The sequence below is a fragment of the Mytilus edulis genome, chromosome 1, assembly GCF_963676685.1.
Source record: "Mytilus edulis chromosome 1, xbMytEdul2.2, whole genome shotgun sequence".
NCBI lineage: Eukaryota > Metazoa > Mollusca > Bivalvia > Mytilida > Mytilidae > Mytilus > Mytilus edulis.
Genome location: NC_092344.1, coordinates 94,683,878 through 94,710,859, shown reverse-complemented (window position 1 = coordinate 94,710,859; position 26,982 = coordinate 94,683,878). Strand labels below are relative to the sequence as shown.

The window sequence follows — 26,982 nt, the reverse complement described above, 5'->3', positions numbered from 1 at the left end:
TAATGTGTATGTTACAATGTTTTCTTTTTGGTAGTAAATTATTATAAGATGAATCTTTTTAATTGAATATCTTTTTTTCTTGGGAAATGTTAATTTAGCATATTGTTCTTTAACTGTTCAAAACTAAACTTTTAAACAACAAAGCAGATAATGTAAGTATCAATATATGTTTATTCATGAATTATAGAATACTTTCTTGAAACACAATTATTTGCCCTTTGAAATCAATAAAAACTCTATTGTTAGGCTTAACATACTAGTAGCTATTTAAGTAAATCTACTTTTTTCACAATATCCCTCAACACAAAACATTAATAGTTTCTTATCATCCAGCATTGTTTGATGGTATAGTCCACTTTTTGGACATTCAGCACAGAACTTTGACATTATTGTGGTTTCAATATTTTTTTGAATTTAAAAGAACTTCAAATCATTGACTGAGTGATGAAAATAATAACTGATCCAACTTTTGTCTTTGAATTTATTCTGGTCTTCTTTCTATGTTTTCTCCATTTATTCTAGGTGGTGAATTTCAATCCTTCTGAAAAAGAACCAATAAAATCTAAAGTAATGGATTATACAAAATTGTTTTCATACATGTAGCAATAATATGATTTTCAATAAAAATAGCTATGCGATATGGATTTTACTGATTGTTAAAGGTTGTCCAGTGTCATCAGTTGCTAACGGCCTACATCCTTTGGTCTCTGATGGAGGGTTGTCAAATTAGCAATATACCACATCTTCCTATTCTAATACCATATAACAATCAATTAATTTATTCTTCTTTATAACATTTGGGTATTTTCCCAAGTTATATACATAATATATATATATACTGTAAATTCGGAATTAATGCGAGTTTTTTTTTATTGCGAAAAATGCAACGGAGTTGTAAACGCAATAATTTAAACTCGCATTATGAAATATTTTATATGGATTAAACAGGATTTTTCTCAAAATCGTAAAATTTAAAATCGCATTTAAGTCTAAAATGACAGAATCGCAATAATAAATGCACGCAATAATTTATGAATTTACAGTATAAAGATCAATGTTAAAACTTTAGACAACTATAATAACATTCCATTATTCACAAGAATTTGCAATATATTATACAAAATGCAGACAACAGAAACAATATTTCTTTAAGCTTTTGAAGTTCAGACAGATTTCAATTTGTGTTTTATTTCAATGAAAAAATACCTTGAACATATTGGAAATTATAACATTGATACAAAAAAAATATGTGTTTTATCCTTATTTTTTGTGTTGTTGGCTTGCTGTCTCATTTTAATATACATTTAAACATACATCAATAATCTTCTTCTTTATTAAAAGTAAAAATGGGATATTTTTGATTTTGATATCCCAAAACATTATAGTTCTATCAAACACCAATGTGTGTTTGATATTAATTTTTTAAAGACATGTATAAATGTTCCAGACCATATCAGTATTAGGATGTTACTTTTACGGTCCAGAACTTACAGTCCCACCATATGTGTACAGTCAGACCATTTAAGTATATTTGTACTGTCTGGTACCAGCTCGACCAAACCTGTGTTTTTATTTTAACTGCAATTAAACTTTTTGTATTAATCTATTAAAGATTTCAGTTATGTTGATCTGTACTGTACATTTGTTTGTAATAAACTTGACCAACTTCTTAAAATTGGGCAAGCGTACAGTCCAAATACTTGTTTGTTCTGGAACATAAACATGATTAACAAGCATTTGGCAGGATGTCATGCTAAAATCCCATTAATATTAGTACTAAATTTTGAGTATATACATGTAAATCCACAAGTTACTTACTGAAATTCATGGTGAACACTCACCAAAAACTTACAATTTAGAGGAAAGACTGGAAAGATGAATGCACTAACACTATCAAAACAGAGCATAAAACTTACCGAAAAACAAGATGTTTTACATTTATCCAGGAGCAGGATAATTGAAAAGTTGTTTTTTTCTTTCTCTGCTGTCCATCATATAACCTTTGATTTCATTCATGCAAAATATGAAAATCTGCAAAGGTAAGACCTAGAACCTCAACTTATTCACATTTTGAATTTTGAACTGCATACTTGTCCTTTTCATCTTGCTGACAACCTAAACATAAAAAAATGATAAAAACATAATTCTAGATTGACTTTGTGTTTTTATTTTTGTTGGTACATGTACAAACAATTTTCCCAACTTTAAAACGAAAACATCATCACCAAAGAGGAGGTCATACTAACCTCCGAAATATTTAAACAAACCGAAATTATTACTTGATTAAGATCTTGTCGTAAATTAATGGCATAGATACTCTTATTTTTGAAAACTTGATGTCTATTGCATACTTATATTCCTTTGTACGAGAGTATGAATATTAAGATGGACTCCATGGACTTTAATGTTAGCATGATTAATTTTACAGTCACTGACAGTTTTTCAGCTCTATGTGTACATTTTGAGAGAATCTTGCAATACTGTATATTCTGATATTCAGAACTTATTGTGAGGTTTTTATTAATACAACTGAAAGCTGTATCTCGTTTTCATTTCTGATACATATTTATGAGCTGAAGACCAGTGCCGAATTTTTCTCACTGCATTGAAGACCCATAGGTGACCTTCGGCCGTTGTCTGCTCTTTGATTGGGTTGTTGTCTCTTTGTCAAATTCCCAGTTTCCACTTCCCATTTTATATCATGTATGCTGATTTTTCTTAAATTACAATATTCAATCATGCAATTTTGTCCATTATTGAAAATACGATAAGCAAAAATAAATGCACAAAAAATTTAACATTGTTATATATGTAAAAGACTTTTTTTTAAATTCAAAACAGTTGCCTACACTGTTAATTTCCTTGTTTGATTTCATATTTTTAAAGCCTTTATAGCTAGCTAGATGGTATGCCGGGGCGGATCCAGCCATTTTAAAAAGGGGGGTTCCCAACCCAAGACAAAGGGGATGATCCTATATTCATTTGATTTGTTTTATTGTCTCATACAAGAATATATATGGTTTGACGGTGGGGATCAGGGATCCTGAATTTTTTTCACCTAACCACTGGATGACAGGGGATCTCAACCATTTAAAAGTTTCTCAAACATGTGGGGGTGGGGGTGAACCCCATGGACTCTCCCTATATTTCCTTTTATTTGTTTTATTGTTCTATACAAGAATATATAAATATGGTTTAGGGGTGGGGATCTTGACCGTTTATAAGTTTTCAAACTAGAGGGGGTGGGACTTCACTTTTATTTTATTTCATTATTAATTTTATTGTCCCCGACAAGAATATATATGGTTTAGGGGTGGGGATCTGGATCGTTCACAAGATAATAGCACATTCTCAAATTGAACAGAGTGGTGAAACCCCCAAAGACCTCCTTTTAATTTCATTTGATTTGTTTTATCGTCCCATTCAAGAATATATATGGTTTAGGGATGGGGATCTGGACCGTTTACAAGATAATAGCATATTCTCAAATTGAAAGGGGTGGGGATTACCTCCCATGGACTCACCCTCCCTTCTTTCTTCCCCCCCCGAAATACCTTTTAATAAGCCCCAATGCACAGATAGTTCACAGTATTTTCCCTTGATTTACACTAAAGAATATACACTATACAGGTGTAATTTTTTTTTTAAAAGATAATACAACTGAAGACCACCCTGACCACAGTGGTGGATCCAGAATTTTTCATAAGTGGGGCCCACCGACTGCCTAAGAGGGGCCTGCTCCTGCCATGACTCAGTGATTCCATATATAATCAACCAATTCTTTTCCCAAACAGGGGGCCCTGAACTCCTGATCCCCCCTTTTTTTTCCTCATTTCAATCACCCTGATATAAATTTTATTTTTATCACTTATAATAGGAATGGTTTGAATTCCCCAATAATTCTTATATACCATTAATATCAACATATTTCATTTTTGATAAATGAAAGGCAAAAGTTTTCTATGGGTAGAAATGGATAGTGGGAAGCTTTCAGATTCACACCATGCCGGTGGCTGTGTTCAAAGTGCTGGGTTTTTATTACCTTCGTGGTTTGCGGACTAACTATTTAGGCCAGTGGTGGATAATTGTGCGTGCATTAATCTTCTATACCTTCTTAATCAATATATTCAAATACTGACGGCAAGTGTGTGTTGTAATGATGTATCAATGTCTTTTTGAAAATCACCGTGCTATTTACATGTGGGATCGAGAATGCAGGGGAAGGAAACTTGTCAATTATGTTTATTTCTAAGCCAAAATAAAATGAGCCGCCGTAAAATTAACCTTGGGTAATTCTGTTTCTGTCGGGTAATAGCCTCCTTCAACAAACTGAAGATTCTGCTATATAAGTTTCTGACGAGTTCCGTTTGCAGGAGAAGACATCCAAGTAAATAAATTGTTGAAGTAAAACCGTGGAACTAACTATATACAGTGAATTTGAATTAAACTTTAAAAACTGGCTAAAAACAGTAGGAGCCTCCAAGGCTCTAGAGGTTTGACACTAGGGCCTTGAAGGCACCTAGTGTCTCTGCCTGTGGGATGTCTGGTGGTAAGGCGTTCCAGTCCCTTATAGTCTGTGGTAAGTATGATGTCTTGTGTGCATCAATACGTGAGTGCGGTACTTGGTATGCCTTAGGATGTATATTTCTCCCTATTCTTACTGATGGTGTGAGTCGTCCTTCTTTCTCTATTGCTACCATATTATTCTCTATTTTATAGAACATCACTAGTCTGGTTTCCTTTCTTCGTTGTTGCAGTGGTTTCCATTTTAGGTGATCTATCATTTCTGTGACACTTGCAGTTGGTTTGTACTTATTTGTCACGTATCTTGCAGCTCTTCTTTGTATCTGTTCTATTTTGTAGATTGATTCTTTTGTTGCTGGGTCCCAGACAGATGCTGCATATTCTAATTGTGGTCTTACTAGTCCAATATAAGCTTGGCTCTTTACTTTTGTTGATGATATTCTGATGTTTCTCCTCAGGAATCCCAGTGTTTTATTTGCTTTATCAGTTATCTGTTGTATATGTTGGTCCCATTTTAGGTTGTTTTGAATGGTGAGACCTAAATATTTGGCTGCCTGCACTTCTTCCAAATTGTGACCATGGAGATTGTATGAAGTTTGAATTGGTGTTTTCTTGTTTGTGGGGTGGAATTTCATGCACCATAATTGTTCCCATTCAGCTAACTTATCAAGGTCTTCTTGTAGTATTTTTCCACTGTCTTTTGATGTTATTGTCAGGTAGGCGATGGTATCATCTGCAAACAGGCGAACTGTAGCATTTAAATCTTCTTGCAGATCGTTGATGTAGTATAGAAACAGGCTTGGCCCAAGGACTGAGCCTTGTGGTACTCCTGAGTCAACAGGGACTGATGTTGAATTGCATCCTTCTAGTACAACAGTTTGTGTTCTTCCACTCAGCCAGTTTTTTATCCACCTATTTGTGTTGCCTTTTATTCCGTAAGTATGTAGTTTGTTTACTAGTAAGCTGTGGTTGACCTTATCAAAGGCCTTAGCAAAGTCCATTATCAGCACATCTGTTTGTTGTCCCATGTTCATGTTATTAGCTAGGTCGTCAATAAATTCAATAAGCTGAGTTTCACAGGACCTTCCTTTCCTGAAACCATGTTGTAATTTGTACAGAATAGTGTTGTTTTCACCATGGGTCATAATTGATGATACAATTATATGTTCCATTACCTTACAGCAAATTGACGTCAGTGAGATTGGTCTATAGTTTGAAGCAGTATACTTTTGGCCCTTCTTATAGACCGGAGACACGTTAGCTGAGCGCCAGTCATTTGGAACCACTCCAGTATCTAAGGATTTTGAAAACAGTAACTGTAGGAGAGGTGCTGTCTCACTGTGTAGTTCTTTGAGGATTCTAGGTGATATTCCATCCGGACCTGGTGATTTGTTTGGGTTCAGGTTTTTCAGTAGTTTGTCTATGCCCTCTGTTGTTATGGTTATGTTTTTCATAGTTGGTGATGTATTCTTAGTTTTCATTCGCTTAGATGATATAAATTGATCTTTTGTGAATGTGCTTTTTTCAGAGAATGCAGATTGAAATTGTGCATTTAGGATGTTCGCTTTATCCGCTGGTTCAGTAAACAGTTTTCCTTCTTTCATAAGTGATGTTATGCCAATCTTTTCTTTCCTTTTATGTTTAACAAAAGACCAGAATTTCTTCGATCCCTCAAATGGTTTCTCATCGTTTTGAGGAGTGATAATATCTTCGATGTATTGCCAATACGCATTTCGTTGTTTTCTTTGTACATCTTTCTTTAGGGCTTTATATTCTTCTTTTACTTTAGGATCTTGTGATTTCTTCATTCTTTTGTAGAGTCGTTGTTGTCTTTTTGTCAGCTTTTTCAGATTACCATTTATCCATGGGTGTTTATTTTTCTTCTTGGATTTTTTGTGTGGTATATGATCTTTTATTCCTTTGAGCAGAGCATTCTTTATTCTTACCCACATATCATTTGCATTTATGATTTTAGATCTATACATTTGACTCAGTTGTTTATGTAGTGCTGTTAGGTCTTCTTTGAAACCTTCCCAATTTGCTTTCTTATATTGTGGTATGAGTCTTTCTTGATCCTTAAATGTGATGGTATTCATGTCAAACTCTGTGAAGACCATATCATGGTCTGATATACCCGGGAGGACATCTACCCTCTGAACTAGAGATGGTGAATTAGTGAGAATGAGATCTAGTGTGTTTTCTTTCCTTGTATTTTCTTCAACTACTAATAACAGTACATGTAAGGCTCGTCTCGGAGGGGTGTCTTTTTTTCTGTCTTCTTTTTTTAGTTATATTTTTAATAACTTACACTTTTTTCCATTATTCTCTTTCTTTCACTATTCTTTATTCCTTTTTTTTCTTTGTCCTTTGTTCTCTATTCTGTTAATTCACATCTTATGTGTATGTGGACTTACTGTAGTTTATTTTTTAGTTCTGGCAGAGATATTAGATACAATATATATGTCTCTGGTTCTGGTATTATACGATAAGTCAATTTCTTTTTCATGCAGTGTCATGAAATATAATGGTTTTATGCATATCAGCCAAGATTGTGCGCAACATTTTAATAAACAATTCAACACTATATACACGTTTAATGTGAATTTTATTAAAATCGATGAAGAACATGAATTTGGCAGCTAGTGCCCCTTAAACAGGTAAAGTTCAATTAACAAATTCTGATCTACTGGCATTCAACACCAAATTACTTACTTGCTGTATATTGATAAATGTGATTGTATATTGTCAATACCTCAACATCGAGAATACGTCATGTGAGGTGTTGGTCGCTACGTTTGATACGGGGTCAAAGGTTGCGGCTTCGAGACAGAGAAAAACATCCAGGTAAAAAGTGTAGAATTTTGTTTTTGAAAATTTGAGTTGTAAATTTTCCTAAAAAGTACTTAATTCCGTTCATCTAGTTGTAAATTTTCCTTAAAAAAGTACTTATTTCCGTTCATCTATTATGGGTATAAACTAAACTGAACAAGAAAAGTATTAGTAAACAGACAGAAAGTCCGACGTTGAATTAATTATTTTACAATTAATTGTTTAAATATATGAGAGAATGTTTTAGGCGAATTTTTATATGAGAGAATGTTTTAGGCGAATTTTCTTTAATTACAGATAAATGTATTTTAGGTTCAGGAAATGATTTATTCTTCGGGTACGTCTAAACAACCGCTCAGGACCTCCTGAGTGCACTCAGGACATACAAAGTGCACTCAGGACCCATTACCGTAATCATATCTGCACACATGATGGATGTTTATATTCGTTATACGCTTCTTATTTTAGAGTTAAATTTTGGTAGAAGTTGAAATCGCAGGGGCGGATCCAGCCATTTTAAAAGGGGGGGGGGGTCCTAACCCAGGGCAAAAAAAGGGGGGGGGGGGTTCAACTACATGTCCCCATTCAAATGCATTGATCGGTCAAAAAAAGGGTGGGGTTCCAACCCACCCGGAACCCCCTCCCCCCTCTGGATCCGCGCCTGAATCGAACTTAGATAGATATGTTAATTCTTATAAAATAATGAGGGCACGTGTCACTGATTACACAACTACTGAGCCATGAATTATCCAATCAACAAAATTGATTGGATTATCTTTATTGTTTTTTAGGAATTGTATTGTTTAGTTCAGTTTTACCTTTAACATGAATTTGCATATAGAAAAAATAAAATATATATCTCATTCGATGTGCTTTTTCAGTTTATTTTTCATGATGACGGGTAAATTAATTTGTTGTGTTTTGCAGTTCACGAATAAAGAAAATTATTTTATAGTTTTTTTTCTGTAACAAGTTCGATTTTTTGTTTTTCAGTGTGATTCTTTTCTCTCTCTCTATCTAAATCAAGTTTTTAAACAAACACAATGTTGACTGAATATCAAATTTTATTACATTTGTATATCTTTATTCTCAACAAACCATTATACAAGAGAAGACAATTATGTACAATATTCAGTTTAACCTTAACGGAAATCTGTGCACGAAGACTTAGTCGTGGTTTGAACGGATTTCGTGTCAATAAACTGTCTTCGAAATAGTCTTTCTTTGTTAATGTTTGTGTCATTTTGGTCTTTTGTGGATAGTTGTCTCATTAGCAATCATACCACATCTTCTTTTTTATAATTTCTCGCTACTACAATCTAACTTACATATTTTTTTTAGAAATAATTATACCCAAAATATCATAATTTTTAAAAAACGGAGACGAAAACGGAGACAAGTTCATTTTCAGAACGGATTCCATATACAAAACTTTAATTAATATAAATTCTTTTAAAGTATGAACATTTATTTCCCTTTTCAAACTCGTGCAAAGAATTAATTACTGGTCCAGGACATGATAATAAAATTAAGAATAAAACTTAAAAATTTATGGAACGAAATCTTAATAAAAGACGAAAATCTTAAAACATCGTGATATTCATTCTAGACGTCACAATATTACTTCCCGTATGGTCACACTGTACTAACAACACAATGTATAAAACAACAATAAAGATAATCCAATTAATTTTGTTGATTGGATAATTCATGGCTCAGTAGTTGTGTAATCAGTGACACGTGCCCTTATTATTTTCTAAGAATTACAAATGTAACATATCTATCTAAGTTCGATTTCAAATTCTACCAAATTTATTAACTCTAAAATAAGAAGCGTATAAAGAATATATGCATCCATCCTGTGTGCGATGACTATAAAGGGTCCTGAGTGCACTTCGTATGTCATGAGTGCAATCAGGAGGTCCTTCAAGCGGTGTTTAGACGTACTGTTATTCTTCTGGAAGCTTCAATTTTTTTTTTATCAATAACTTTTACACAAGGAGACATTTTTGTTTTTTGACAGCATGAACCCCAGTTAATGAGCAAACACAAATTAAGAACGAAAATCGTTTACAATTAAATTTTATAGAAGGAAAAAGGGGGGGGGGGGGGGTAATAAACAAATTTTATTTACGCTCACATACTTCTAAACAGATTTGCATATGTAAGCTCTCTATAGACAATGTTAAATTATTTCAGGAGTTTTGAAAAAAAGAATATATACAGTTTAATTTCGACTAAAATAGTGATTCTTTTTATAGATTTGGTACCTCAGTTTCGACTCAACATTTCATTTTGAATTGTTAGATGGCAAACTCTTTAGGCGAATATTGTATCTGTTCTTTATTTAATTATGGTGATATTGGCGATAATATTCATTATAACAAGGCCTTGTACAAATCCTTGATTATAGAATGTTTGGCAATTGAAAAAGACGAAAGTAGACAAACCCTAATTATGCAGGGTTTCACAAGTTGATCTCCAAGCGGCCCACATTTAACATATAATAAGATCTATATTTCTCAACGTTTTCAAAATGAAATAACTTGAATTGAAAATTTCCCAACTGTGAAAATTTGTTATTTCTAAACGTCTTTAATTATTATTTCGGAAAAAAAAAATATTTAGCATATTCATATATTTTCATAATTTTTTCCGAGGAAACCTTTTTTCTTTGCAAAGTTTACTTCTATGTGTTTTTAACCATCACCAGCGACTTATTCTCTGCCATCACCAATTAGTCCTAATTATTAAAGATCAATTGACCAAATTCAAATGATGATTGGTATATCGTATTGAATATGATCATCGGTCATCCGTGACGTATCACAAATAACGACGCATGCCGATAGATAGATCATAGTTTATTAATTAGCGTCTCGCAATTTAAATTTCATCAAGGGGACTTAATTAAACCAGTTACTATACAAATCTTGAAAAAACGATGTACATGTACTTTTTAATATTTTTTAAAACAAATTACGAAAACGTTTAGTGTAAAAATCACCGAATATAAATGTTTCTTTCTTGCAGGTTTTGGCATTTGTAAATAACATTAATTTAACGTTTTGGAATTCTAATGCAAAAGACAGTCGATTCAAACTGAAATAACTTCTTTAAAGATGGTTTGATTTTTTCAGAGACACAAATATATATATGTCTCACTACATGTATTATATGTCTCTGATTTTATCAAAACAAAAATAACAAAATTATAAAATATGTTAGTTATCGAATGTATACCCTGAACTCTTACTATTATATATATATGTCCTAAGTTACTTAATGTCCTGTGTGCAACCAGGAGATCCTGAACGGTTTTGAAACGTACCATTATTTTATATGCATATATTCAAAGCTGTTCTTAATTATATGCATACTAGGTATCAGTGGCGGATCCAGGGGGAGGGTTTCGGGGGTTGGAACCTCCCCTTTTTTTGAACGATCAATGCATTTGAATGGGGACATATGGTTGGAACCACCCCTCCCCCTTTTGTCCTGGGTTGAGACCCCCCTCCTTTTCAAATGGCTGGCTCCGCCGCAGAGGTATATTTATATATATATGTGTGTACCAGCCCCCCTCCTAAATCTTTGGAAACAAATGGTAGATTATATAGGGAATCACGGAAGCATGACTGGACGTGAACACTCTAAGGCAGTCAATGAGTCCCCACTTATGAAAATTTCTGGATCAACCATTGCTTAGTTCTAGTTGTCTTAGGTCCTAGTGTGAAATAATGCCAATAGGTCTTTTAAAACACATCTTTATTCATACATGTATATATACGTTTTCTCACGGATTTGTTCATGCAATATTGGAATTATGTTTACTCAATGCGCAATTACTGAAGTTTATATTTGCTACTTTTCTTCTTAATTTCATATAAATTTTTTTTTGATTTTTTTTCTTCGAAAAATTAGTGGTGTTGAAATAGGGAATGGACACAGATACCTTATTACATTTAACCAAAGAAATGTTGTATAATGTCATCAATCTGTATTACACGTAGACAGGATGTTCTCTAGAAAACTATACGTTATACACACCCGAGAATACACGCACTGTCGAAATGGAAAATTACTGTATGTTATAGTTACCTGTAATCAGCTTTGCAACACCATGTCATGACAGTTCAAAAAGATTTTCTTCAAATAAAAATGGAATATTCATTTTTTCTGTAAAATTTAAAACTTTAAAAAGTAGACTTTGACAAAATTATGAAATAGAAAGAATTGAAAAATTTAAAATCGTATTTTAACAAAGATTTAGATATAATTTTACAACGATCCTTAAAAAATAACCAAACAAACGTTGAATCAAACGATATGAACCAACGCAGTTTTATATTAAAATACTGACACACACCAGTTTGCCATCTCAGTATGCAAGGCAAGGGTGCTTGGTGAGGTGCTGGAACTTGATGTACATGTATCATTAAGTTAATACAGTTCTGTTAGGATTGACTGCCTTTTTACAGAGACTAAGTTCTATTCTTACTGTTATCAGTTAGTATAGACGGTTCCTGGCTTAGAATGATTCTCTGCTCAGCAAATGGTGCGTAATTAGCATTTGAATCAAATTTCTTGTAGAAGTAAAAAACACAAATTAATGTATTTGACAACTTTATTCAGGAGCACAGTCTATATTATCCGGCGTAAATAACTTCGAGATTTATGTGGAAGTTTACTCTGCTGCTCGATCTATGCTAATCGATGTTCCAGTATATTTCATATTAATATTTATTCGTGAGGCCTCGTAATCGTTTATATTCACGAAAAAATTGCGAAAATTGGGGGAAATAATATATTTTTAGTAGCATTATTATTTTAAAATCTTAAGATGTTGCTTGCAAATTTAACTCTAAAATGAGAAGTGTATGACGATCTATAACGAATATATACATCCATCATGTGTGCAGATACGACGGCGACTATATAGGGTCTGCCATGAGTGCACTTTGTATGTCCTGCATGTGTGCACCCAGGAGGTCCTCCTGAGCGGTGTTTAGACGTACCGGGAAAATCTTATCTGATTCAGGATCAATTCATCGGTTACACTCCCCTGTCACCAGTGATTCTTTTTTGCTGACATTCTGAAAAAATATTTCAAACAAAAATCAAACCATCATGCTAACTGGAGATTTCAACTGCCCAGACATAAACTGGAACACCATGTCAGTAAACCAAAATGCACAAGACAAGGAAATCCAAATAGCTCTAATGGAAGTTATCATATCACACTCACTAACACAGATACATGAAACACCAACAAGAGGCAATAACTTACTGGACATAGTGCTGACTTCAAACCCGTCACTCATCAAAACATCCTCTAATGCTCCAGGAATATCTGACCACGATATGATTGTAACAGACTGCGACACAAAACCACATTATCAGAGTAAGAAGCCACGCAAATGCTACATATACTCCAAAGCAAAATGGGAAGATCTACACAAAGACCTGACTATCCTTTCAACCAACATCATTGAAATGTATCATTCAGGTGGCACAGTACAGGAATTATGGGACAAGTTCAAGACAGACCTTTATTCTAACCTTGACAACCATATACCATCAAAACTCATCCGATCTAAAACCAGTCTACCCTGGATCAATCATAAAATCAGGAAAATGTTTAAAAAGAAAACAAGGCTATACCAACAGGCAAAGAAAACCAACAACTGGACCAACTACAGGCACTTCCAAAAAGAATGTAAGCGGCAAATCAGGAAAGCTGAGTATAACTACATTAATACCACAATCCTAGAAGGGCTAGAAAACAACAACTCAAAACCTTTTTGGAAATATGTAAAATCAAGGAAACAGGACAACATAGGAATAGCACCCCTTAAAAGCAACGGCCACCTAATCAATGACAGCAAAGGGAAAGCAGAATTACTGATCAAACAATTCAGCTCAGTATTTACAAGAAATAAAGACAAAACTCTGCCAACAACATCAAAGCACATAAAAAGCACAATACCTCCTTTATACATAAATACAGATGGAGTCGAAAAGCTGCTGAAAAAACTGAATACATCCAAGGCATCAGGACCAGACGGCATACCAAACCGTATATTGAAAGAATGCTCAAAACAACTAGCACCTGGACTTACAATGATATTCCAAAAATCCATCAACACTGGTACATTACCAAGAGACTGGTTAAATGCAAACATATCAAGTGTCTTCAAAAAGGGAGACAAACATGCACCAGAAAACTACAGACCAGTATCCTTAACATCTGTACCATGCAAGCTACTGGAACATATAATCTGTAGACATATACTCAAACATCTAGAGAAGCACAGAGTACTTACATCACTAAACCATGGCTTCAGGTCAGGCTATTCCTGTGAAACCCAACTGCTAGTCACACTACACGACTTCATGAAAGCCTTCGACGCAGGAAAACAAATTGATGTAGCTATACTGGACTTCTCCAAAGCGTTTGACACTGTGCCGCACAACAAACTACTGCACAAAATGAACGAATACGGTATAAGAGGACCACTAAACAAATGGTTGGAGATGTTCCTAACCCAAAGGAAAATGAAAGCTGTCGTAGATGGGGAGGAATCAGAAGAAGCTTCAGTTGACTCCGGTGTACCACAAGGTACAGTACTAGGACCCCTTCTCTTCCTCTGCCACATAAACGACCTTCCAGATTCAGTACAATCATCTGTCAGACTTTTCGCAGATGACTGCCTCCTGTACAGGAACATAAATAGTCAACATGACCACACACTCCTACAACGAGACCTTTAAAACCTAGAAGTATGGGCCACAAACTGGGGCATGCGCTTCAATGCAAAGAAGTGCTATATACTTAGCATTAAGAATAAAAGCCAGAAGATGTACAGCCTAGACGGACATGTACTACAACAAGTCCAACACAACCCATATCTAGGCTTACAAATATCAGAAGACCTAAAATGGACCACGCACATCTCAAACGTTGCCAAGAAAGCCAATTCGACACTCGGCTTTCTAAGAAGAAATCTACGCTTCTGCCCAAAAGATTGCAAAAAGACCGCATATATATCATTAGTACGATCAACTATGGAATATGGTGCCATAATATGGGACCCATATACACAACATGATATAAATCAATTGGAAAGAATACAACGCAGAGCAGCTAGATTCATCACAGGCGACTATAGGTCTAGAGAAGAGGGGTCGGTCACCAAAATGCTAGCCGAGTTAGAACTAGACAACCTACAAACAAGAAGAACAAGTCAACGGCTAGTATTTCTGTACAAAGTGGTTGAGGGGTTGGTCCCAGCTATTAATCCCGACGATTTTCTTGTTAAAAGTAAACCTAAGAGGAAAATCAAACCTAAAACATTTGACAATTTTGTATGTGCCAATATAGTGACAAATTCAGTAAAGAACAATTCTAAGGCACTAGATACTATTCCAAGCAACACCGATCCCTATAAGAACTCATTCTTCGTCAAGAGTGTACTACATTGGAACCAACTCGAGGATCGTATTGTATGCGCAGATACAGTTGAGAGCTTCAAGGCTGCTCTCCAACACCGCCAATAGGTGTCTCTCTCTCCCGTTGAGTAAAAGCCAGAATTGGTATCTTCAACGTACACATACAGATACAGATACAGAAAGTATTGTGTAGTCCCTGTGTAAGTGTTGACTCTCAACTTGCACATGTGATTTTTTAATACTCCCCGGACTTCTGCAAAAAACAATTATTCAGTTCACTGATTTAGATGGAAGGTAAACGAACAGAAAGTCACAGGACATTCCGACAAAAAGTCACAGGACAAAAAGTCAAACACATGTCAAACTCAGGCATAAAGTAACAAAGTTGATAGGACAAAAAGTCACAAACAATTTGTTGACAATTGACTGAATATAAATGAAAAAAGATTTTGAAATATCTTCTTTTTATTACATATATTCATTTTTAATTTTAGGAAATTGTTCATAATATAAAAAAGAAGATGTGGTATGATTGCCAATGAGACAACTGTCCACAAGAGACCAAAATGACACAGACATTAACAACCATAGGTCACCAAACAGCCTTCAACAATGAGCAAAGCCCGAGGTAAAGCCCATACCGCATAGTCAGCTGTAAAAGGCAATCATACTATATATCTTTTTTTTTATATTTACATGTTAAAAAATGCGTGCAAATGTAATCAAAAGCTGCACACAAACGTAATGATTTTTGTGTGCAAATGTAATGGTAATGTGCGCAAATCTAATGCACTGATTTATTTGTTTTTAATAAATTTTAATTTAAAAGTTGCTACATCATGTTCATGTATAAAACTTCAAGAAAAATACAAAAAGAGTGTTTTCTTGTTCAAAGAAATATAATCTCAAAACTAAATTGTGACTTTTTGTCCTGTGACAGTGTGTGACTTTTTGACTATGACTTTCTGTCCTGCATTCAGATTGAATAGGGGAGTTTGGTTGACCCCGCCTCCCTCTATCTGAGACTACTATCTCAGTGATGAGCTTTGTGTTTCATGTACAATGGTACAAATGTGCTTTAATTTATGTACAAAAAAATTGAAAAACAGATATGTTACACATAAACAAACGACAATCACTGAATTATCGGATCCTGACTTGGAACAGGCACAACCATAACAAATTGGCAGGGTATAAGGAACTTTGAAAATATTTAGTTTTTGTGGTTTGGTCTATTTTCCGGATACTGTAAGCAATAAGGCCCCTTTATTTAGTGAATGAAATAATTGTAAGATGCACTTAGCTGTCTGTCATATTTTATATGAACTTGACCTCATTTTCATGCATGGTTCATTGGTCAATGAAACACTGCATTGTTTTGTCAGTTTATCATATGTTTAAAGTTACAGGTAGATTATATTTGGTAGATATGAAACGATTGTAAGGTGTGCATGTCTGAATGGCAGATTCATATATAAACCATGACCGCATTTTATTGTTCTTTGGTCAATGATAAGTTTTCTTGGTTTTGTCATTTTATCAGGCCACATTTAAAAGAATGTCTGTTTCCCCTCCCCCGGGTCTACCCTTTGTAAACAGACCAGGAAGGCAGGTTTTTTTAGCTCACCTGACCTGAAAGGTCAAGTGAGCTTTTCTCATCACTTGGCGTTCGTCGTCTGTCGTCCTGCGTCCGTCGTCCGTAAACTTTTACAAAAATCTTCTCCTCTGAAACTACTTGGCCAAATTCTACCAAACTTGGCCACAATCATCCTTGGGGTATCTAGTTTAAAAAATGTGTGGCGTGACCTGTCAAACCAACCAAGATGGCCGCCATGGCTAAAAATAGAACATAGGGGTAAAATGCAGTTTTTGGCTTATAACTCAAAAACCAAAGCATTTAAAGCAAATCTGACAGGGGTAAAATTGTTGATCAGGTCAAGATCTATCTGCCCTGAAATTTTCAGACGCATCGGACAACCTGTTGATGGGTTGCTGCCTGTGAAATGGTTATTTTAAGGAAATTTTGCAGTTTTTGGTTATTATCTTGAATACTATTATAGATAGAGATAAACTGTAAAAGCAATAATGTTCAGCAAAGTAAGACCTACAAATAAGTCAGCATTACCAAAATTGTCAGTCGACCCCTTAAGGAGTTATTGCCCTTTATAGTCAATTTTTAACAACTTTTCATCATTTTTTGTAACTTTTTTAAAAATCTTCTTCTCTGAAACTACTTTGCCAAATTTAACCAAACTTGGCCACAATTATCATTGTGGTTTGTAGTTTAAAAAATGTGTCCGCTGACCCAGCCTACCAAACAAAATGGCCGACATGGCTAAAATTAGAACATAGTGGTAAAATGCAGGTTTTGCTTTATATCTTTGAAACTAAGACATTTAGGGCAAATCTTTCAAGATTTAAATGTCCATCAGAATAAGATATATCCCCTCACAAATTTTCAGTTGAATTGGACAACCTGTTGTTGGGTTGCTGCCCTAAAACTGGTGATCTTAAGGTAATTTTGCAGTTTTTGGTTATTATCTTGAATACTATTATAGATAGAGATAAACTGTAGACAGCAATAATATTCAGCAAAGTAAGATCTACAAATAAGTCAGCATGATCAAAATTGTTAGAGGACCTCTTAAGGAGTTATTGCTCTTTATAGTCAATATTGAACAACTTTTCGTCATTTTTGTAACTTGTATAAAAATCATTTCTAAAACTACTTGGCCAAATTTAACCAAACTTGGCCACAATCATAATACTAGGGTATCTATTTAAAAAAAAAGTGTCTAATGACCCGCCTACCAACGAAGATGGCCGACATCAGTAAACACATTAACAGGTGAGCGACACAGGCTCTTGAGAGCCTCTAGTTTTTTTTAACTGGATGTGATTGTCATAGCATGGTCACATGAATGGTTTGACTTGTCCAGTCCAGGCCACTTATCAGTTGTTTGTGCTCAATTTGAGTGTATTTATTTAGATTATCAATCCTTCTGCTTTCAAGCACTTTCCAAAAATGGAAACAAATTATTTTCAGGAAAAAAATAATTTCGATTTTTTTGTGGAAAATAATTTTTTGACCCGGGCGCTTATTTTTGACCCGTGTGGGGGGAGGGGAAACAAACATATTTTTAATTTTGGCATTAGATTTTTTAAGCATAGGTCTATTTGTTGTATGGAATGACTACAAGGTATCAAATAAAAAAAGATGTCTGCCTGCCAAGGTTAATTTTACTGTGACCTCATATTCATAGAATAATGATAATATTCATGATATTGAACAGCAAGAATGATGAGTAAGTTGATGTTATATACAAATAAGACAAAATTTTCAGTTGCCTACTAATTATGTAATACATGTAGTAGTTACTTTTGTCATTAAATGATGTTTACCCTTTTATGTGTAGGGCAAGAACATGAAAGATAAAGGGGAAACTATAAACAGAAGAAATTATCAACAAAATAAGATTTACAGAGGTCAACAAAGCCTAAATGGTAAGTCCACTGTTATAAAAAATTTTGTCCTTGAATAATAATTAAATATTTATTAAAATAAGATGTGGTATGATTAAAGAGAAAACTATCCATCAGAGTTCAATTTAGTGGATGTAAGCATTGTAATTACTTATTAGAGGCCATTGATGACCTGTAAGTAATGAGAAAACCCATACCCTATACATGTTATAGTAATCTATAAAAGTCAACACTAACCAAAACAGGTATAATATGGCTGGGTTGATATAAAAATAAGAAACACTTAGCAGTCTGATTTCCAATGAGACATTTCTCCAATAGAGATCAAATGACATTTAAGGAGGCTCTAGGGTATAACAATTTCAGAAAAATGTTTTAATATTTTTTTTTCATAACTCAATTTATTTATATCTTTATAATATGGTACACCAAATCATTCAAAACAATCAATTCGGTTTGGCCCCAGATGACTTTTAAAATGCATATATCATTGAAAAAGCTCCAAATTATCTCCCTTTGGTGCGAAAATGCCATTTTTTGGCATTTAAAATGTAATATCTTATTTAACTCAACGCTGGCCTATATTTTTTATTATAATTTTAAATAAGCTGTACTTTAACTAAACTATTATAAAATTTAAGCGATTTCTGTAATTTAGTACTTGAATATTTAAATGAAAGTTTATCATATTAATCATAAACATGATAAAATAGCCATTTTATTGATCTCTTCACTGATAATTTTTGAGTTTGTGTATTTGTAGGTCAGAAATCTGGATTTTCATGGTCATCATTCACAGATCATTACTGAACGGAAAACTTAAAGCTGATATTTTTCTCCATAGTGCGACTTTTTTATTAATTTGAAATGGAACATGTTTTTTCCTACATTTATTTGAAAGAGGAAATTTCAACATGATGACTATAAACAAAAAGGAGTCATATCATCACGATCATTGATGCACAAGAACTTGATCATATAAATACAACAATGTAATTATCAATTGAAAGATGGAACGAATGAACAAGATATTAGAATGTTGTTGTCCAAATAAACTTGCTTTGTCTTCTCATTTGAATCTCTCGATTCAATAAAGATGTACAGAGGAAGATCTTTGAAGAACAGATTGAAAAAATGTTTTGTCTAAGAATTGCAGGAATATTCTAGTGAATGAAATTATTTATTGACTTCACTCTTATATAGTGGACTGAATAATTGTACATAGCAAGTTGTGAATAAAGAAAGCAAAAACTTTAACAAAAAGTGTTTATATTATAAATTTGCAAATATAAGCATACTATTATGTACACCACAAAGTTATATATTATAATTCAAATCGTTTGCCTATACAAGTATTGCAATGAACCTATAACAAAGAAAATCTTACCTCATGAAAAGAGTGAACTATTCAGTCAGAATATGAAATATTTTTTCAGTTCTATTTTTCATAATAGAATAAACAAGACAAAGATTTCAAAACAATATTTTTTCATTTATTTAGAAATTTCATCATTTTGTTTCAGTGAAAGGACTTTATTCTTTGACTGTAAAATATTATTATTATACATTCCAAAATAAGAATAATCTTTATTGTCATATAAACAAATAAAAAACATGTTTGTGACAAAATTTAAAAAAAATTATATATATGTATATATAAAAAAATATAAAAAAACTCGTATACATTTAAAACATTTTCTACCAAACAGCATTCATTGTAACATACACATAACTTTATATTTATATATATTTATAATTTTAATCCCATAGGATTTTATTTTGTCCCATGGGATATTAAAAATCCCATGGGATAATTATAGTCCCATGGGATTTTTTTTGTCCCATGGGACAACAAATATCCCATGGGACTACAATAATCCCATGGGACCAAAAAAAATCCCATGGGATTTAACCAAAATCCCATGGGATAATGGTAAATCCCATGGGATTTTGCCCTGTCCCATGGGATATTGAAAATCCCATGTTTTTATAATTCAAATTGCAAAATAAATATGAAAGTAACAGTATAAAACCAATGAAATTATTGAATCCCATGTAATTCCGCACATTTTGGTTATATACATGATATTGTAGCTCTTGTTTGAGGCGGCGGCGGATTTGCAAATGAGTGTTTTGCAAATTAAAAGTGTCCAGTGTTTATGATAAACAGAATAATACATGACAAAATCCGTATCGCATGCTGTATCACGACGAAAAACCTAGATCAGTCCCGAGGGCCGAAGTCTGCTTTAACTATATCGAGAATTTTCTCACGGTGTTTTTAACAAAGTTAAAGAAGCACGTCATATTAGAATCAGATCCTTATTGTGTTTACCGTCCATTACAAACTTTAATTGTTCTATGGGATTCGGACCCCTCCGCGTTTTCGGTGTGTAGAGAAATCGTAAGTATACTGTCGCACGTGCTTGCATCAATTATAATATTTAGACTTAAATTCATATCGGGATCCCATTTCAATCGGTAATCTTCGGGTATCATGTCAATGGTTAATTTGATGATACATAGTCCGAAAATACGCAGCCTGGCTGTTTATACATTTGTACTTCACAGTCTATTTTTCTATGGAACTTTTGTACTTTTCTGATGTACCTTTCAGAATGTTGTAAATTAAATTTTAAAGTTTTCAAATTCATCAATTTATGAATATGCAAGGAAATGACAACTTATATATTTGTGTTACTTACAGTCCCATTAAGTCATCTTTATAAACTCGAATTCTCTTTCCGACTGCAATATTTTCATTTTCATTGTTCCCAGGATCTATCATTAAATCAAAGTCAATTGTATTTGATCTTAGGAGAAAAGATGTAGATAACACATCCCGGTTAAATTTTGTTTTTAATTTTTTTACAGGATTTTTTCTAAAATCAAAAATCAAAAATCAAAATCATTGTCCGCTTGCGACGATTAACTCGGACGCTAGACTAACCTTCAGATTTTTACTTGTTCTGGCCTTTGTTTACAGTATGGGTTGTGCTCATTATTGAAGGTTGAAGATGAACTATAGTTGCTTACATCTACGTCATTTGTACTCTGTTGTCGAATTGGCAATCATATCACATCTCCTTTGTTATATCTATACGTGCAATTTCGTGTATTTGGCACAACTTTTTAAAATTTTTGATCCTCTATGCTCTTCAACTTTGTACTTGTTTGGCTTTAAAACTATTTTGAAATGAGCGTCACTGATGAGTCTTATGAAGACGAAACGCGCATCAGCATACTAAATTATAATCCTGGTACCTTTGATAACTACATATTCGAGCATCGTTGGTATTTGTGAGCAGGTCAAAGAGACATGATAAATCACTGGTGTAAACATGATATCGATATAACTAGAACTATAGATAATCTTACCATTTGCATTCAATACATTGGTACCAACTAATGTGTACGAACTTCCAACATCTAGTCGCCAAACTTGTGCCTCAATAGTACCACTCGTTCGGGCATGGAACCTCCATCTGCTTACAAATCCGCAACAAGGAAATTTTTCAGCATTCCTGGTTATCAATATTGCCACACCTTTTAAAGGACAATTACAAAACACGATTACTTTTTTGATTAGGATGAAATGCTGTTTTCTTTTCGATTAAAGTATTACCATATGTGTGTCTTAAATTAATTGTTATGCGAACATGTTTTTTTATTCGCCCGGTAGCTGAGAATCTAAACTAGAGGCTCCGAAGAGACTGTATTGTTCACCTTGGTCCATAGGCATTCCAAACAAAGCACATTCTCCAACATTGTAGACGAGAATAGACTTCATGACAAGAATTTTTTTTCATCTTGTGTTACGTGTAACCGGGCGGGGACATTTAGATATTTTTACCCTCCCTCGCGGGTTCGTACCAGTTTCCTGGGATTTAAAAAGCAATTCAAAAGTTCTAAAGTAAATAAAAAGATTACACTATCAAATATTAAACAGATACTATACTACATAAAACAAGTTTCAACACCTATCAACCTAACCCGAACCTGTTATATTAACTGTTTGAAACCCTTTCAGTCCGATACTGCTTAAACTTACTGTTTGAAACTATAGTCTGAAACATAAATGTTTGGAACTGGTCTGAAATCTTCATGTATGGAACGGGTCTGCAACCTAAATGTATGAAACTGGTCAGAAAGCTTGGAAATATAATTGTTTGAAACCTAAATGTTTGGAACTGGTCTGAAACCTTAATGTTTGGACTGGTCTGAAACCTAAAGGTTTGGAACTGGTCTGAAACCTAAATGTGTGGAACTGGTCTGAAACCTTAATGTATAAAACGGGGCTAAACCTAAAATGTATCAAACGGGCTGAAACCTTAAAGGTATAAAACTGGTCTGAAACCTTATGTATGCAACCGGACAGAAACGTATCAAAACGAATGTATGGAAACTATTCCAACTGTTGTAAACTTTCGATGTCTTAAACTTTATAAAAATATATTTATAAAACTGTTGGAACAGGGTAGCCCTGTGGTATAGTTTAACAACAAACACTCACTGCAAAAGTGAGAGTTGTGGAACGCAAAACCTTAGCACTAACCCTGTTTATACAACTTCTACGGAACCAAAACTATCTATATCTTCTCAGCAGATTTCAAACACTCGCTGTTTGACTAATCCTGCTAAATATTAACGGTCCTACCTTTCTATTCTTCTTCTATCTTTTTTTTTCTTTTTTTTTTTTATAGCACTCAGATTATTGTTGACTTTATAGAAAACATAACGATCATATGTAAAATAATAGCACACAATTTAAAAAAACAAAATATAAAAAGTAGCGGGTTATAAAAAGTAAAATCACAAAAATACTGAACTCAGAGGAAAATCAATTCGGAAAGTCCATAATCACATGGCAAAATCAAATAACAAAACGCATCAAAACGCAATATAAAAGATTCGAGGTTAGTTTAGTTGTGATTACATATGCTAAGAAGGAAGTCAAAGATTTTGTGGCATGCCAAACCTCCCTCTTTTATGGCCATATGAAATATAACATTAAAATGACAACACCACATTACAGGACTACAATATAGATAAATAAGAGAACACAATTGACAAAGAAACACACAAATAATAGCTAACAAAAGGCAACAAGTTTAAAACTTTTAATACGCCAGAAGTGCATTTTGTCCACACAAGACTTACTAGTGACGCCCAGATAAAAAAGTTTGAAAGCCGAAACAAGTACAAAGTTGAACAGCATCGAGAACCAAAAGTTAAAAAAAGTTGTGCCAAAAACGGCCAGGGTTTTTCTGTTAGGTACCAGAACATCCCTATTATTAAGAATAATTTATACTTTTGCAAAAAGTAAATTTTATAAAATGACTATACAAAAGATGTACATGATGAAACTGAAGTATTAGCTAATTACAGGAAACAACCAAAATACATTACATAACCCGACAAAATGCAACACATCCGAATAAGTTTAAACCTCAACGCCAAGTGACGTCATATTAGAAATTGTAAAAAATGACAAAAAAATGACGTAACATTTGAATTTGTAAAACAGATCATCAAAAAACGAAAAATGACGTCACATTTGAATGAATAAGATAGAATTAGAATTGATTTAAGATTATATTTGAAATAAATAATGATATTTCATTTAATAACAATGCACATTTCAATACTTATTAATAGCAAACTAAGGTAGCAATTAACTGTTGTATATATGTAAGACTCAGATCGACGTCCGGCGTCTAATCGACGTCCATTCCTCAAATCGACGTCCGTTTCTTAAATCGACGTTCAAATATGATGTCACATTCTCAAATCGACGTCCAATATTTTTATACTCTAATCGGACATAATGTATTGCCAAAACGTCGTCCAATTGATTGTAGATCTTTAATCCATGTTCAATATCAACAAATAATAAATTACTGGACTTGATTTACACTTATACGTACGTGTTTTGTAGGGTTCTTATGACAACTAAGTTTTTAAACATTTATGCATATTTTCCATATACATGTCTTCAACCTGAGAACATACATGCTCCTTGATGAAATGCCTAAAAATGGACGTCGATTAGATGGGCATAAAATTGGCCATCGATTTGGAATGTTATTTCATTGTGACGTAACATTTGGACGTCGATTTGAGGAAAGGCCGTCGATTAGAGACCGGACGTCGATCTGAGTCTTACATATACATAGTTTGTCTATTCTAGTTTTAGCACCTTTATTACCTATACAAGTATAGCTTATTTTTTTATGATATTTATATCTATAGCTATCTAATGTATTTAACATGGTACACAATTCTTTATATAACAAAATTACAGTGTTATCAAGTACAACATTTGGGTTTTTTGTATCAATCTGTTGATCAATACAGTTAAAATCTCCCAACATAATATTTCTATGTGATTCTATATTTACACTTGCACAGTATTCTATCATTTCTCTATATAAAAAAGCGTTGTTGTCCTGTGGATTTTGTAGGACTATAAATGTTCAATAGATTTATTACTTTATCATCAGTTTTGAAACTAGTATGTACCAATCTACAATTTCAATATATTGCTGTTAAAGTAAAGGTTTGTATATTCAATATAATTTTTTACCAAGGTTACCACACCTTTTGTATGTAACTTTCCTTGCGAAAAAAATATATTTCAAAGTCTGCATTATTTTCTAAATCGCTAGTAACATGACCACATTCCTGCAAACAAATGATTTCACAATCACCATAATCTCTAATGATACCATCTATTTTTGTTTTAAAACTCCTTCTAATATTCACACTCATAATTTTCAAAATACTTAACATTAGAAGTGTGCTATAAAGAAATATTAGTTTAGCATGCACCATTTTAAAGTTTGAGTTGTCGGTGTTTGTACCTTTATTTTCCTTTGTGTGTGCTCTTGCGTTTTGCCATCTCCGGTTGCATTTCTCGGCCTTTTATTTGCTAATGAAGTTTTGCTATTTGTTTTCGGTTAATCTTTTTTTGTCTTATCACTGTGTGTGTCGCCTTTTTTTGTGTGTAGTTTTTGAACATTTTGTCTTGTATTTATCTTCCGTCTTTTCTTCAGTTTTCTTTTTCCCTACTTTGGTTTTGTCTTTCTTTTTCTTAGCTTCTGTATTCTTGTTTTACATTTGTTCATTTTCTTTTATCTGTGTATCTATTTCTACATTTTCAACAATATTCTTCTTCTATCAACGTCTCCGATCCGAATGACGACTTGAACTGAATAGCTACCCACTATTTATACTATTTATACTTTGAACCTCGAAGAGAGCACCCTATCAACAACTGTACAGGTTAAGCGTCTGATAGCAACCAAGGATAATGGAATGAATTTATATACAGTTTTCAACGATAAAAGAATAAATGGGAAACTCAAAGAGATATCGGAAAATATATAACTGTAGAAATATTATAATATTCTTAAACAGTAAATTTGTAACACTTGTTTTACTAATAATTTAGTCTGTTTAGTTTCTTTGACTTATTAATAGTCTTTGCTTTGTTGATCATTTTTGAGATTTCGAGTGTTTATTTATCTATCATAATTTAAAGCATATGTTGCATAACAGAAAAAAATGTTTCTCACTAAATATCATAGTTTTCACGAGATTAGTCAAAAATGGGAAAAAAAATCGTAATATGTGTCTTTAAATTATTTTTCTTATACCCCTATAAGAATTAACTTATATATGGACAAATGGTAGAGCTTATTATTCTGAACATATTTTTTTCCTTTCAGATTTTCTCTTTTTAAAACAGTTAAAAACTTAAGTTTTACCCCTCTTTCTATTTTTATATTTCTGTCAGCCATGTTGGTTGGTAGGTGGGGTTATGTGACACATTTTTTTTAACTAGATACCTTAATGATGATTGTGGATATGTTTGTTAAAATTTGTCTCTGTAGTTTCAGAGGAGAAGATTTTTGTAAAAGATACAAACGTTTTTACAAAAAAATGTTGAAAAATGTCTTAGAATGACAATAACTCTTGACGGGGCCAATTGACAATTTTAATCATTATGACTTATTTGTAGATCTGACTTGCTGAACAATTTTGCTATTTACAGTCTATCCCTATCTATCACAATATTCAAAATAATAACCAAAAACTAAAAAAAATTCTTTAAATTACCAATTTTGAGGCAGCAACCCATCAACAGGTTGTCTGATGCGTCTATAAAATTTCAGAGCAGATATATCTTGTCATGATAAAAAGTATCACCCCAAGTCAGATTTGCTGTAAGTGCTTTAGTGTCATCTTGTTTGATTAGCGGTGTCATCGGATATATACCCTAAGGTTGTTTTAGGCCAAGTTTAGTTCAATTTGACGATTTTTCTAAAAATATTACGAAGAATTTTGAAAACTTTACTTTAAATGGAAATAACTCTCTATGGGGTCAATTGACAATTTTAATCGTGTTGACTAAAAAATTGTGTAGATCATCTAACTTTGCTGAACAATTTTGCTGTAAACAGTTTAAATCTTTTTATTAAAAAATCAAGATAACAAAAAACTGCAAAATTGCATTAAAATTACTAAATAAGGGACATCAACCCATCAACGGGTTGTCTGATGCGACTGTAAATTGCAGTGCTGATATATCTTGATCTAATGACGTTTGTATCTAATGTCAGATTTAGTCTCAGAACTATTAGCCAAAAACTGCATTTTACCCCAAATGTTCTATTTTTAGCCAAGGCGGCCATC

General features: G+C 33.3%; 3 long non-coding RNA genes across 3 annotated transcripts in view; 1 reads left to right on the top strand and 2 right to left on the bottom strand.

The window, feature by feature from the left end:
* LOC139495640 (uncharacterized) overlaps positions 1 to 23,737 on the bottom strand; it is a 29,363-nt gene extending 5,626 nt beyond the window's left edge. The window contains exons 1-3 of the long non-coding RNA XR_011657424.1: positions 23,695 to 23,737; positions 21,664 to 21,831; positions 20,991 to 21,066 (exon numbers count right to left, since the gene is read on the bottom strand). This is a non-coding gene — a long non-coding RNA (uncharacterized lncRNA). The remainder of the gene's footprint in view (positions 1 to 20,990; positions 21,067 to 21,663; positions 21,832 to 23,694) is intronic.
* On the bottom strand, positions 117 to 4,279 carry LOC139495591 (uncharacterized). Its single transcript, XR_011657404.1, has 3 exons — positions 4,111 to 4,279; positions 1,917 to 2,115; positions 117 to 541 (listed from the first exon to the last, which is right to left on the bottom strand). It is a non-coding gene; the product is annotated as an uncharacterized lncRNA (long non-coding RNA).
* On the top strand, positions 15,010 to 19,548 carry LOC139495637 (uncharacterized). Its single transcript, XR_011657420.1, has 3 exons — positions 15,010 to 15,096; positions 18,219 to 18,306; positions 19,049 to 19,548. It is a non-coding gene; the product is annotated as an uncharacterized lncRNA (long non-coding RNA).
* Positions 23,738 to 26,982: the final 3,245 nt, after the last annotated feature.